The 15,563-nt window shown below is 39.7% G+C and overlaps 1 long non-coding RNA gene and 4 other non-coding genes across 5 annotated transcripts in view; 2 read left to right on the top strand and 3 right to left on the bottom strand.

The window, feature by feature from the left end:
* Positions 1-329: 329 nt before the first annotated feature.
* trnar-ucg lies at positions 330-402 on the bottom strand. Its single transcript has one exon. It is a non-coding gene; the product is annotated as a tRNA-Arg (tRNA).
* A 2,565-nt stretch (positions 403-2,967) lies between these two features.
* On the bottom strand, positions 2,968-3,040 carry trnar-ucg. Its single transcript has one exon. It is a non-coding gene; the product is annotated as a tRNA-Arg (tRNA).
* A 3,098-nt stretch (positions 3,041-6,138) lies between these two features.
* Positions 6,139-6,211, top strand: trnar-ucg. Its single transcript has one exon. It is a non-coding gene; the product is annotated as a tRNA-Arg (tRNA).
* A 503-nt stretch (positions 6,212-6,714) lies between these two features.
* trnar-ucg lies at positions 6,715-6,787 on the bottom strand. The gene has a single exon. It is a non-coding gene; the product is annotated as a tRNA-Arg (tRNA).
* A 3,778-nt stretch (positions 6,788-10,565) lies between these two features.
* The window catches only part of LOC118599634, a 7,825-nt gene continuing 2,827 nt past the window's right edge, over positions 10,566-15,563 (top strand). Inside the window, exon 1 of the long non-coding RNA XR_004949066.1 lies at positions 10,566-10,625. This is a non-coding gene — a long non-coding RNA (uncharacterized LOC118599634). The remainder of the gene's footprint in view (positions 10,626-15,563) is intronic.

The raw sequence follows: 15,563 nt of genomic DNA, 5'->3' as shown, positions 1-15,563 counted from the left end.
CTACCACATCCTTAATCTTTATCTATGGTAAACATTCATTCATCTTCCTGACCGCTTCTTCCCTTTCGGGGTCGCGGGGGTGCCGGAGCCTAACCCGGCTGCTGATGGGCGAAGGCGGGGTTTACCCTGGACAGGTCGCCAGTCTGTCACAGTATGGTAAACATGTTTCCTAACTATAATTTTGCAGTTTTTAGTCAAAATTGAAAAAAAAAAAAACTGTGATCATTTATGACTGTTACTGGGTACTTTGTTTATACTGTTTCCTGATAATGTTATCAGGACACTATAAGCTTCCTGATGCACATATGTTACCCAGGTACATCTGTCTCCAACCATGAAGGGACTCGAACCCTCAATCTTCTGATCCGAAGTCAGACGCCTTATCCATTAGGCCACATGGTCTGTAGAAACATCCATACGCAGTTAGCTTCAGGTGGCTTTGACGTGTTTCAGCTACCTCAAAGGGGCCCTACCATGATTTTTTGTCAGAGTGAACTATATCCATATATATGATCATATATTACATTTGCAACACTGAGAAACAAACGATTTATGATATATTAGTTATATTTTGTGAGTGTTTTCATAGCTGAAACAGCTCGATTCCTGTAGCTCCGCCTGTTGCTGCGTGTTGGTGCTCTCCGCTTCATAATGTCTTCCTAGAGTTTGTGTCAGTATCTTTGTATTTCTCCCCTGAAAATAATCCAAACTTCTTCAAAGATGAATGCACATATGATATATCTGCCTTTGGCCTGGCCATCGCTAGACTGCTTCACAAACACACACGTGGCTTCTGCACGGCTGTGTGGACAGGGGGATGGGGTGGAGGGTCTTAAATGCGCACCGCGCCCAAAGTGACAAACACATATTTGAGTTGGAATTTATTGAGGACAGGAGACAACTGGAAGATATACATTATTCTGCATCTAAAATGAAAGTGTTTTGCTGATCATCACTAGCTCTGTGGAGAAATTGAGTGCTGCTGCTAGTCTGGGGGCGGAGCTGTCAGAGCAGACTCTTCCTGGAGGGAACTGTTGGCATCCATCTTACATCAGCACATTTCCACCTGCTCATTTTCATGGGCATGGGAGGGGCTGTTCCAGACTGTGCAGGTTTTTAGAGGATTACTCTTAAATGGATGAACGGATCAAAATACCATTTTGGGGTTCTTTATAGTCAGGAATGAATAATGAAATGCACTTAAAACATCAAAAAGTAAACTTTTCATGGTAGGGCCCCTTTAAAGTGTGACCAAACAGGGAAGTTGGAGGCTGACTCCACCCTCAGCCAAAATTTAAAAATCCATTCAGAGGGGTGGGCTTGGGGTCTGGACTGTTATCATTACTGGGGCTGCAGACCATGACGTCAGACTTCTGAAACAAACAAGGTTTGACCAAGAATAATAATTATAATAATGGATTAGATTTAGGGCTGCACGGTGGCGCAAGTGGTTAGCGCTCTCGCCTCACAGCGAGAAGGCCCCGGTTCAAATCCCGGCTGGGACCTTTCTGTGTGGAGTTTGCATGTTCTCCCCGTGCATGCGTGGGTTTTCACCGGGGACTCCGGCTTCCTCCCACCGTCCAAAAACATGCTTCATAGGTTAATTGGTGACTCTAAATTGCCCCTAGGTGTGAATGTGAGAGTGGATGTGTGTGTGATTGAGGCCCTGCGACAGACTGGCGACCTGTCCAGGGTGAACCCCGCCTTCGCCCTTCAGTAGCCGGGATAGGCTCCGGCACCCCCGCGACCCCGAAAGGGACGAAGCGGTCAAGAAAATGGATGGATGGATGGATGGATGGATTAGATTTATCTGTGCTTTTCTGGACGCTCAAAGCGCTTACAATGAATATCCATTATCCATTAACACCTCATTCTATCTTGGTGATGGTAAGCTACTACTGTAGCCTCAGATGAGGCTACAGCCTACGGACCCTCTGACCATCAGTAAAACATTAATACATATTCACACACCAGTGGAGAAAGTAGAGTTAAGTGTCTTGCCCAAGAACACAACGACACTTGGCTGGCGGGAGCTGGAATCAAACCGCCTATCCTTCGATCATTAGCCAGCCAGCTCTACCGCCTGAGGCACTGTCACTCCAAATAGCGAATTTAAGAATTTAATAAATTCAATAATGAAATTCAACTGTTCTACCTTGATTCAACCTGTAGGGGGCATCACACAGACAGTTTTTCACTACAGTTTCAATAATTAAACAAGTTTATTTTAGTTTATTAAAAAATTGGCAATGACCAACAGACACCTATTTTACCCCCTCCCACTATTTATAGAGTGATGATGATCCAGTGCAGACTCTCTCCTCCTCCACCTTCCTCTTTGAGGGAGCAGAAGCTCCTCCTCTTATTCAGCTTGGGACTGCATTTCTCACTGACCATGTGGCCTAATGGATAAGGTGTCTGCCTTCGGATCAGAAGATTGAGGGTTCAAGTCCCTTCATGGTTGGAGGCAGAAATAGGCAGCACTTTGCTCTTATGGAGGGAGGAAACAGTCAGATGGTTTCTTGGTTTAGTATTAATTTATACACATAACTTGGAAGCTGTTGCAGTGTTTATAGCTATGGGGTACATCCATGACAATCACATTGTAGTGTTAACGACTAGAACGTTCTTTATCTATGGTAAATATGTTGTCATTGTTCTTTTAATTATGATTTTGCTATTTTTAGTCAAAATTGGACAAATGAATCGAGTTCTTTTTCAGGACTGTTAATGGGTTCAGGAACTCATCTACAAGTTGTTGGAAGGACTGTTGTTGCAGAAGAGCGCCTTTACTCATTACCCATGATTCCTTTGCTTATATTCTCTCTTGCTACTTTCCATCCACAAGCTAATACCACCAATGAAGCGAAAATGGACACTGAAATCAGGAAGTTTCTTGATCTGTATCTGGTCGGTATGACTTATACATCATAAAATACTGTCTCATTTCTCCAATTCTTGTGTTTCTAACCACGAAGGGACTCGAACCCTCAATCTTCTGATCCGAAGTCAGACGCCTTATCCATTAGGCCACGTGGTCTGCAGAAACATCCATATGCAGTTACCTGCAGGTGGCTTTGAAGAGCTTCAGCTACCTCAAAGGGGCCCTACCAGTGTTAATTTTGACAGAGAGTTTTAATTTAGTTTTAGTCATAGTCTTTTGACTAAAATAGGGTTTAGTTTTAGTCGCAATTTAGTCTTGTTGATTCTATTAATTTTAGTCGACTAAATTACAGCAGATATTTAGTTGACAAAAATATAGAATAAAGATAAAGCATTTTAATCAAATTTACTAAGTATGATCATATGAATAACACGCAAAGATTTTACTAATTTGAAAAAAATATTTTACTTCACTTTGCTTTCCAAACTTGTCATTTATGTGAATTCGGCTTCAACAACTTAGAACACATCAAAAGAAAAAAATAATTATAATTCCATCCCATTTCCAATAAGAAAGTGTCTATTTGTACGTAATTTTCAAAATACGTGCGGCCAGTGATAAACTTTTTTTTAGTCGCACTGACCCAGAGGAAAGGGGTTAAGGTTAAGATTGTGGTTATGGGTAAGGTAAAACAAGCAAATATTTCCTGAATGCTGCTGTCTCTGCAGCTCACGGCTCCACCAGGGGATGGGTCAAATGTGGAGAACATATTTACACATTTAGGAGTGTGACAGTTAATGGGACTTTAACTTAAAAGTTTAATTTTAAACACGAGCGGCCAACAAAATAAATCCAGCCTTGCACAAACTTAAAATCTAGCAACGGGATCCTGCTGCACGTGTTACATGTGGACAAAACATGAATTTCCATCATATTCTGTACTGGCCACATGTAAATGTGTGTAACTAACATCAGCCTTATTATAAATGTCTGAACGTAAAAAAAAAACTTGTATTGAGTAGGTAGTCAAGTGTAAAAATGCATTAAAAAAACATTCACTTGGGAGTAAGCTGTCCAGGACACCTGTGAGCATGTTATATATGCTTGACCAGCTTGTGTGTGGTGAACTGTAATACCACCACCAGCCAATAGAGGGGAATGTTGTCATGTAAGACGTGGTGGAGTTGGAGATTAAAACAGTCTGTTGATCTGAAGAAGCAGCGGAGCTGCTAGCGCTCGGAAATACGCTAAAACATTGACTTACAACTTTACAAACGTCATGCTAAAACAAAAACGCATTACTGACATTAGGGGGGGAATTCTGATTCAGTCCAATACACTAGAAATAATCGTGTTTGTATGTTTACCTTTGCGTGGATTTTAGGCTGGCTTGTCTGCAAACGTTGCTTCAGGTTTTCTTGTGTTTTTGGCTGTGATGGTCGCTCCACACAACGTCTTGTTGAGGGTGGCGTTAAATATAACATTTGTCCCTATTATGGCTGGGAATCACTGGGTACCTCACGATACGATACGATACGATACGCGATACATGGCTCACGATATCGATAATATCGCGATACTGCGATAATTGGTAAAAATCCTCTCTAATAACTAGCATTACATAGAAGAACATGTTTTTTGGGAAAATATATCCCCATTTATCTTTTTTAGCTTAAACACAATTATAATAAACAACTTTTCTTATTTTGTGCAACAAATTAAAGACACTTTTGTGCAACATTGCTGAAATCAGTAATACTATGTCTTTGACAAACATTGACAACAACTGAATTATCTGTCATAGTAAACATGATCAGCAGTGACACTACTTAGTGCAGAATTGTTGTAAACAACAGAACAAAATTAAATAAGTCAAGTTGCGACAGCTATCTACCTCCAAAAGAACGTCACACCAAAGGATGATCAGTATAATGTTTTACAGCCTCTCTTAAAATTGACCTAATTTTTTGTGCACTTTTCCCTCACTCGAAAAGAGTTGAGCATCCAAAAATAAAGGCTGCTTTACTCAGACTGTCACTTGAGATTATTTTTCCAATCTTTATTTTCCATTTGGTCAGTCAGCAGTCAATAAGTGAAAACCTTAAAACACACATAATAATGGCAATAAATATAATTTTATGTGCTTCAATTAATTAGCAACACCCCTAATTTTACAGTGAATTAATTACATATTAATTTATTTTAATTACATTTAAATTTAAGTTCATACATCAAATCCTGTTTTTTTATTGAAGAATTACTTTAAATTAACATTAGCAACAAGTAATTACATTGTTTGAAAATGTCACATTATAAATTTACCAAAGTTACACCGTACAGCAGCAGGTTAACCTTTGAAGTGCATGAAAGCGAAAATTCCGACGGTCCCTGAAGTGTACACAGACAACTGCGAAGCACGCGCTCAGTTCCCACAGCAAACAGGAAGTAAGTGATCTCAGTCATCCTAGCGCTCAGACAAAGTCACTTCTTACCAGCTGGATCTGCTACAGATTGATGATAAAGTCTGACAGGTAGACATGGTTCACACAGGCGCTACAGAAACTGTATCTCACCGGTGCTTCTCCCGAACGAGCGCGTGCATCGCTATTAAATGTCCCATGCATCGCGCTGTAGCGCGCGACTCAGACGCTCAGCGCTACAGCCTCTTCAAATGAAAATATAATATCGATACTTGGTGAGAACCCACCGAGAATTGATCGCAGGACTAAATATCGCGATATATCGCAATATCGATATTTTGGCACACCCCTAGTCCCTATATGTACTTCTCTGTTTCTACCTGGATTAGACATTTTTCACCTATACCACAGACACAATTCATTGAATTAGCGTCTTAGCGGGCGGATGCAAGATTCTGTGTTCTGATTGGATCGCTTTGCATTTGCTCCCGCCCTCCTCCACCAGCAGTCGTTATGATTGGATGTCGTGTTCGAAGAGCGTGTTCGATTTATGACATATTAGTTATATTTCGTGAATAAAGAAATTCAACTGGACTACCTTGATTCAACCTGTAGGAGGCATCACACAGACAGTTTTCACTATAGTTTAAGTAATTAAACAAGTTTATTTTAATTTATTAAAAAATTGGCAATGACCAACAGACAGCTATTTTACCCCCCTCCCACTATTTATAGAGTGATGATGATCCAGTGCACCCTCTCTCCTCCTCCACCTTCCTCTATGAGGCAGCAGAAGCTCCTCCTCTTCTTCAGCTTGGGACTGCATTTCTCACTGACCATGTGGCCTAATGGATAAGGCGTCTGACTTCGGATCAGAAGATTGAGGGTTCAAGTCCCTTCGTGGTTGGAGGCAGAAATAGGCAGCGCTTTGCTCTTATGGAGGGAGGAAACAGTCAGATGATTTCTTGGTTTAGTATTAATTTATACACATAACTTGCAAGCTGTTGCAGTGTTTATAGCTATGGGGTACATCCATGACAATCACATTGTAGTGTTGACGACTAGAACGTTCTTTATCTCTGGTAAATATGTTTTCATTGGTCTTTTAATTATGATTTGCTATTTTTAGTCAAAATTGGACAAATGAATCAAGTTCTTTTTCAGGACTGTTACTGGGTTCTGGAACTCATCTACAAGTTGTTGGAAGGACTGTTGTTGCAGAAGAGCGCCTTTACTCATTACCCATGATTCCTTTGTTTATATTTTCTCTTGCTAGCTTACAGCCACAAGCTAATACCACCAATCAAGAAAGGATAGATACTTAAATCAGAACATTTGTTGATCTGTATCTGGTCAGTATGACTTATACATCATAAGATACTGTCTCATTTCTCCAATATCTTGTGTCTCTAACCACGAAGGGACTCGAACCCTCAATCTTCTGATCCGAAGTCAGACGCCTTATCCATTAGGCCACGTGGTCTGCAAAAATCCATATACAGTTAGCTGCAGGTGGCTTTGAAGAGCTTTAGCTACCTCAAAGGGGCCCTACCATGATTTTTTGTCAGAGTGAACTATATCCATATATATGATCATATAATACATTTGCAACACTAAAAAACAAACGATTTATGATATACTAGTTATATTTTTTTGAGTGTTTTCATAGCGAGAAGTAAAACAGCTTGATTCCTGTAGCTCCGCCTGTTGCTGCGTGTTGGTGCTCTCCGCTTCATAGCGTCTTCCAAGAGTTTGTGTCAGTATCTTTGTATTTCTCCCCCGAAAATAATCCAAACTTCTTCAAAGATGAATGTACATATGATATATCTGCCTTTGGCCTGGCCATCGCTAGACTGCTTCACAAACACACACGCAGCTTTTATAGAGGTCAAAAACAAAAACAAGTTAATTGTGGCCTCAACTCAGTGGCCTTGTGGAAGAGTGTCCTTGAGATCGTAAGGTTGTGGGTGCAAATCCCAGCCAAGTCATCCCAAAGTCTGTAAAAATGGGACTTAGTGACTTCCTGCTTGACACTCAGCATTAAGGGGTTGGATTTGGAGGTTTAACCACCAAATGGTTCCCAAGTGTGGCTGTGTCTGCAGCTCACTGCTCCCCCAGGGGAGGAATCAAATGCAGAGAACAAATTTCACTCATCTAGGTGTGTGACAAATAGTTGGACTTTAACTTAAAGTTTGGCTACCCTTCAAAGAGGAATTCTGATCTGATGTCCATCATACACGATCACCCTCCATAAAACCAAAAAGATCGGTGGTCCCAGGAAACGTGGACATAATGCAAAGTCTAAAGCTACCATTGACTTTGAATAGGCAGCAAGATCAGCCTAAATGTTCATTATTGAGAGTAAAGTCACTCAGATCTTCCTAAAATGTTTTCTAGAAGTTGTCCTTTATCAGCTGACAGCAATAATGAAGTCATATTATTGTTTTTCCAGCTGTTTGTTCAATTGTAACCCAGCAGTAAACAGACATGTTTACCATTCCAATATGGTGTTCAACTTTATGTACGCAACAAGCTAGCATGCCATCTGTAATAATATACCTCAATAGGCGTGTTTGAGATGACCGGCACTGCGCAGATCGCCTGGATTGCGGTGCATGTTGGTTAGTTTCTTGCACTGACGTCAAATGTGCGCCATCTCGACGTATCGCGAGAAAGGGGCGGGTTCAAGGCGCCTTCCTAATAAAAGACACAACAGCACAAGTCATACTAGGAGGAGTGGCATATTAACTTTCAGCCGAATGTTAAAGACAACGCCCAACTCCTTATTCTCGTACAGTCTTGTATGTAACACAAAGGGATGATGGGAAATGAAGGCAGGCTTACTTTCATGCAAACATTTCCGCCCACAACAGAGGTGAATTTTTTAACTGTTTCTGAAGAAACTGTCTTAGAAGACAAATGTAATATATGACATCATTAATAATCCCCTGGGAACAATTTAACAATAGATTAAAAGATCATTGGAGTGGGACTATGATCTAGAAACACTAGATCATTCAAAGGAAAAAGAACACTTCAAGTGGAATAAGTATGGCATTCTATTTTTGTCAGCTTAATAAAGATCCCTTCCCTCACTGCAGGTTTTGTCTTGTATTTACAAAGCTAAAACAAAAAATATTAAATTAATACAATTGTGATCCATTTGGCAGAAAATGTTCAAACTTTTCAACTTGACAGCAAAATAAGGTTTACAAGAAACTATTTACACACACGACTTTTGGGCTATCACAGTGTTCCACATTGTAGTGTTAATGGCTAGAACGGACATCCACAATGATGTGTCTGAGAAACTGTCAAATTCTACCCCAATCATTTTTATCTATTGTAAATATGTTCCCAGTGGTCTTTTAATTTAGATTTTGCAGTTTTTAGTCAAAACTGAAAAAAATGTGTTGATTTTTCTTTTTAAACCGTTACTGTAGAGTGGCAATAGTTGATTAGAAACTCACCCATGAGTTGTGGGAGGGACTATTGGCCCAGAAGCATGCCTACACTTATTTCCCATGAGTCATTTGTTCATATTGTCTCCCACTAGCTTATAAACAAAAATTAGTTGTACCACAAACCAACTGCCTGATTTTTTCGACTTACTCAACGAAACCTAAATCCAACCATGAAGGGACCTGAACACGCAATCTTCTGATCCAAAGTCAGATGCCTTATCCATTAGGTCACATGGTCAGTGGTCAAATGCATGATGTTGTGATGTGATGTTATGAGGACTTTTTGAGTACTGTTATATCTGTTTTAGCAAATCATATACTTCATCTTTGTCGTGTGATTCATTGAGATTTAAAGATTCTGCCCTGAATCTGAGTTGGGAAAGTATAAATATCTGATTAGAAGTTAAGAACCACATAATAACAATTTAGGTAAAGAAAATGGAAAATTAAACGTAAGTAAAGCAGAACAGGGGTGGGGTTATATAAGTTCACTTCCTCCTACTCCCTATCAGGCAAACCTAGTGAACGTTTAGTGACTATCTTAATATATAGAGTAGCATTATGTCATGTTCTGTAAACAAAAATAACAAATATTCTTATTAACAAGTATGAGTAATAATTGAAATAATTACTTGCATATTTTTCCATCACTTTTGATGCCTAATAATTCTTTGTTTGATATGTATTTGCAGATTCCCCTTTCTGTTGGTTGAATTGTTTAGGAATTATTGTTGCTTTGGTTGCCTGAAATAAACCATTTCCAATCCAATAAAAAAAGGATCTATGAGATGCAGAAAACAATATAAATATACAGTCGTGGACAAAATTGTTAGTACCCCTCAGTTAAAGGACAAACCCACAATTCTCACTGAAATCACTTGAAACTTGCAAAAATAACAATAAAATTTTTTTCTGAAAATTAAACAATCAAAATCAACCATCAATTTTGAATTGTTGATTAACATAATTATATTAAAAAAAAAAAAAACTAATGAATCAGGCCTGGACAAAAATGATGGTACCTCAATAAAAGATTGAAAACTATTTGACCAGAGTGACATGATTAACTCAGGTGTGTCCTTTAATTGACATCACAGGTGTTTTATTTATTGTTACTCTTGTAAGTTTTGAGTGATTTCAGTAAGAATTGTGAGTTTGTTCTTCTAAACTGCCTACTCATAATTTAAAGAGCATTTTGAAAAATGTTACAATAGAAAAATATTTCGTTAAAGTTGGACTTTTTTGGGTCATAAATCAGATCAGGAGGTTGCCCTGATGCAGTGAAAAAGACGGAAAAACTTGGAAGAATATAACAGATGTGTTTGTGTTCCTAAGCGAGTTGGGAAACATTTCCACCCCAGACCAGGTGGTGGCGATAATGCGTAATGACGCTGTTTGCCAACCAACAATAGACTACAGAAGAAGAACAGCACGAGGAGCTAGCTGCGTTAGCTTGTGTTGATACGACGGCGGTGTTTTGTTCGGATGTTTGTGGGGGGATGTAGCGATACATGGTTCGATTTTAAGCAATATTATTCAGCTAAAGTGTCGTAAATGAGTGAATACGTGTTGAACGTAAAGACAACGTGGCTGTGATTGTGAGACTAGCAGACGATCGGAGCTGCTGCTGTTCAGAGGACTTTGGTGTTTGTTGGAGCTGAAGATCTTCTGCAGCTTCAGGAACCATGTCTTCCCTTCAGTCTCTGAGAGAGTTGATCAGCGAGCGACTCGCTGCTGCTGCTGAAGAAATCTTCAGACTCTGTGAAGGAACCATCGTCCAGTACGAGCAGGAGCTCTGTCGTCAGCGCAGACTGCTGGATATCTGCTGGAAACCACAGCTTCAGCTCCACCCCATAGGTATGTTAACCTCTATGGAGCTAAATAAAAATATGAGTGTTGGGTCAAATAAAATATTCACCTTACTCCGGGGGCCTCATGTAAAAGGGATTGTGGGTGCAACTTCCGGAATAGCAACCGGAAGTTACACGGCTCTATCTGTTTCCACTGAAAGTTGGCAGTTTTGTTAGCTTTAGCGGTGCATACAAACTTAAAAAGCATGTTTTACTTAATCCCTCAAAGTTTTCATAAATGTCTTTGCGCAGTTCAGGCGCATGTTCTGCAGCTCGTGGTTGTACTAACAACCAAATTAAATTAAATTTGTGGAGCGTTTTGTGGGACATGGGCTGCTGACGAAGAGGGAGTGCAGCTGCCCTCCTCGGTACAGATTTTACCGTCTACCGGGCGAGGATGAAGCCAGAAGGATGTGGCTGAGAATTTTAAATCTTTCATTTTGTGGATAAAGTACACACGGAGGAAAATCCGTATCCAACATTATGGTCGGGTTACTCCAGAACACCAGAGAAGAAGAGACGCCGGGTACTGCAGAGACCTGACAGCAGCGGTTAAGTTAGTTTCATATTCAACATTCGTCACACATTCAGCGATGAACGGCGATATTTCTCAAACGCCTTTGCTAAAAAAAACAGCAAAAATGTTTTACTGACAGATGATAAAACAATCAATGTTTCACATGACTCGTTTTCATTCTTCACGATCCACGTAACGAGCAGGCCACCGCAAACGCCGCTGCAAAGAGCGGAGCCGGAGCGCTTTGCCCATTTTTGGTGTTTTTTTTAGCAAAGGAGATTGAGAAATGTTGATGTTCATTACTGAATGTGTGACGAATGTCGAATATGAAACTAGCTTAACCGCGCTGCTGACAGCAGCGTCACAAGAGCAGAAAAGATATTTTGTGTGTAATCGCTGCTTCTCCTGGTATCAAATACTCAAAAATTACCTGTTTAAACCGCAGCTGACTTTGTCAAAACATGAAACGGGCAAAAGCTTCACCGCGCGATGCATTCCTCATTGCAGCATGTAAACAATTCAATTCAATTTTATTTATATAGCCCAAAATCACAAAGAGATTTGCCTCATTGGGCTTCAAAATATAAACAATTGTTAAAAACTAAACAGACTACATAAACTGGTTATCCCTGCCCTTAGACCCAAGCACGTGAAGAGATAACGTTACAATTGATCAGCACTGTGTGCTAACTCTGGCAGAAATAGGCATAAATAAAGAATTATGATGTGAAGTTTAAGTTTAAGTTCATAGCTTCGCCACCTGCTGCAGCTGAATTGAGAAAGTAGCTAAAAACAGTAGCTAAAAATGCTACTATGTGTTATGTTTTTTAAGGTCATCCTTTAATCCCTCAATTTTATCAGGCACTGGGGTTGTTACGTCGCCTCTTTTAAGACATGACAGCTGGTTTTTCCACATTGATATTTAGTTATAGATCCAAAACAAAAGGAATTACACTGTCGGCTCTACAGTTGTAGACGACATCTTTTTTTAATGGGATGAAAATCGTGATTTTGTTGCTTTAACATGCTTTTGTGTCATTTTTCTGGTGACGGAGGACTAATATAAATAAATAAAATATAGCTCAAAATGTAAGTTCTTTATTCAAATCATTGTGAATCAGCGGCATAAAAAAAAATTGAAAAAGCTTTTTGGTGTGATGTAGAATCTGCAACAGCAAGCCACAAGCTTCCTGCTCCGCTTCATTCATCCTCTTAATGGGTGTAGGAAAATAAATTGATCCTAAGTAATATGGCACTATTTCTGTTGACAACTGATTTCAAATACTGTCAAAAATAATTTTCAATTCAGCAAACATTCAGTTTATTATCTTGCGTTTTCCTCAACTTAAAGGGTACCCAAACAGGGAAGTTTGGTTCACAGCCAAAATTTGAAAATCCAGTCAGAGGGGTGGAGCTTGGGGGAGCAGGATTGTTATGATTAATGGAGCTGCTGATCATGATGTGGGACTTCTGAAATGATGTCTGACTATATGGTAATTGTAAATATATATCTATATATATATATATATATATATATATAGGGTATATAGTAAATAGTGCTGCCACAAGCGATTATTTTAAAAGTCGACTTATCCCCGATTATTTTTAGTCGACTAATCGGATCATGGGCAAACTCGATGTAAAACACACATCTTAACCATCATTACCTTTAAACTAACTAAAAACTAGATATATAGCGTTATCTGCGACAAGGCTACTGGGAATGCTATGAGCTGAATTTGGCCGTGCTGGTGCTGATAGCTGAAAACACTGATGTTGATAGATAAATACACTGAAATTGATAGCTGAAAATGCTGATAGCTGAAAACTAAGACTGGTGAAATTGATAGCTAAAAACACTGAAGTTGATAGCTGAAAACGCTGAAGCTTATAGCCAGCTAAAATATTAGTTAAATGCTAAATTATCCTAAAAAAGCTTAAGTTAGCCAAAGCACCTAGCATGTAGCTGAAATATTAGCTAACTTCCAAAACAGTCTAAAAAAGCAAAAAAAAAAAAAATCCAAAATTAGCCACAGCAGCTAGCATGTATCTTAAATATTAGCTAAACTCCAAAAGACCCAGAAAAAACCTTAATTATTGCCATAATAGTCCAAAAAGCTATCATACCAACTTTCAACTTTACTACACTCTGACTCCATATAATATAACATAACGACTAATCGATTATTAAATTAGTCGTCAACTATTTCAATGGTCGATTAGTCATTGATTAGTTGAATAATCGTGGCAGCCCTAATGGTAAATACTGAATAGTTTGACAAATCACAAATTTCAACTGTAATACCTTGTTTTAACACTGTTTTTAACTATTTTCAAGAATTCAACAAGTTTACTTTATTTTGTCAAAAAATTGCCATACAGACAGTACTTTTAAAGGCCCATTTGTAGATCAACAGCCAAAAAAAAAAGTGGATTTAAGGTTTGGTTACTCTTTAAACTCCTGACAGTTACTTGGGAGCACCTAGGACTGGCCGATATGGAATTTTTTATATCACAATATAGTTTTTTCCATATCATGCGATAGTGATATATATCACAATATAAATTAAATAACTATATTTGTCAAATTCTCTGCACATAAGGGCTGCACGGTGGCGCAGTGGTTAGCGCTCTTGACTCACAGCAAGAAGGCCCCGGTTCAAATCCCGGCTGGGACCTTTCTGTGTGGAGTTTGCATGTTCTCCCCGTGCATGCGTGGGGTTTTGACCGGGGACTCCGGCTTCCTCCCACCGTCCAAAAACATGCTTCATAGGTTAATTGGTGACTCTAAATTGCCCCCAGGTATGAGAGTGAATGTGTGTGATTGAGGCCCTGCCACAGACTGGCACCTGTCCAGGGTAAACTCCGCCATCGCCCATCAGTAGCCGGGCTAAGCTTCGGCAGCCCCGCAACCCCGAAAGGGACAAAGCGGTCAAGAAAATGAATGAATGAATGTTTGTCAAATTTGATCAATCTGTGGCTCAAAAAAAGACGTGTGAGCAGGTTGTTTAGATTTAAATATTTGTTTCCTATCAACTTTAACCCGTTAACATCTAAGCCTCAAAATGTCCGCCTGGAATTTTCAGCTACTTTCGACTATGAAAAGGTCAGAGCACCATTAATTGCTGACGGACCACGTCTCGTTCTGCTGCAGTTTCCCGTGCAAACGCTAGGAGATCCGATTGATGGTCAGACGTACTAATGTTCTCTCTGTAAACCCTCTGGAACCGACGGACGCCCTCAGGCATCTGTGACATTAACCTGATAAAACTCTGTCTAAAATGAACTTTAGCTTTTTTATGTCCTGTAATTAAGGGATAATATTCCCCTTATTTGTTGTTTTTGGACAAAATCAATCTTTTAACTTAATAAAAAGGGGGAAGACGAAATTTCATCTGACGGCTGCAAGGCAGAGCAGAGCGCCGCGGTGGAGGGGTGGAGCGAACCGGAGCTGTCGTCTATTAGAAATCCCATAGGGAGGAAGCAGAATATTATTTTATTTTGGGATGGGGTCCAACACAAGTTTACCACAACAACTACCGTCGTTGTCAAAAAATCACGTAAACTCAGCATTTCTGAGTCCCGCCCACCGCTGTTGCAAGAGGCAAGCAACAGAGTCGACAGACATGCCCCCACCTGTGTGCAGACCTGAAATCCAGCTGGATCAAACTTGTCACCAGGGGTGAAAGTAAACCGGAACGCTACGGTTCCGGTAAAAGAATTGGAGGCGGAACGCCGCTCCGGCGGGAGAGATCAGCTGAGCAGCCGGTTTTCACACATGACAAAAGCCACGGTCACACTTATGGAAGAAAAAAAATGACATTTGGCTCTCGAACAGATCTGTTTGGATGTTACTGTGTTTTAGTACCAAAACACAAAACCTACTTTCACCCCTGCTTATCAAGGGTTAATATTCGAATGGGCCTTGAATCACTTTGTACTGGGAAAATTGGGCCCTATTGTGAAAAAGGTTCGGAACCTCTGCTCTAGTTTAATGATTGGAAGAACTCATGGTGCTGATTGTTGAAGCAAGATCAGATGACTCAGATTATTTCAAATCTTTGAGGTCGAAATCACCCGTCTTTGTAAACAATGATTGTGAACAATCAATGACACTGTCTGGTCTTAGCTTTTCCATAGGGAGTACTATCAATTCTGCAGGGTGCCCAAACTTTTGTACACGCCTTTATTGTGTTTTCTGTTATTCAGAAGGAGTAAATGATGGAAATGAAGACAAAAGAATGTCTAATTTATAATCTGATACCTTAAGAGGATTTTCCCATCTTTCCTTGGCTTCTTTATGCACAATAATATACCATTTTACCTTGGGTGCCCAAACTTTCAATCTTCACTCTAAATTGTGTTTGCACTAGGGCTGGGCGATATGACGATAAAAAACCGTGTACGATATCCAAAGCTGACGATAGG

This window comes from Oryzias melastigma, linkage group LG2 (genome assembly GCF_002922805.2).
Source record: "Oryzias melastigma strain HK-1 linkage group LG2, ASM292280v2, whole genome shotgun sequence".
Taxonomy (NCBI): domain Eukaryota; kingdom Metazoa; phylum Chordata; class Actinopteri; order Beloniformes; family Adrianichthyidae; genus Oryzias; species Oryzias melastigma.
Note: the sequence above shows the minus strand (reverse complement) of the source record. Positions and strands in the feature narration are given on the sequence as shown.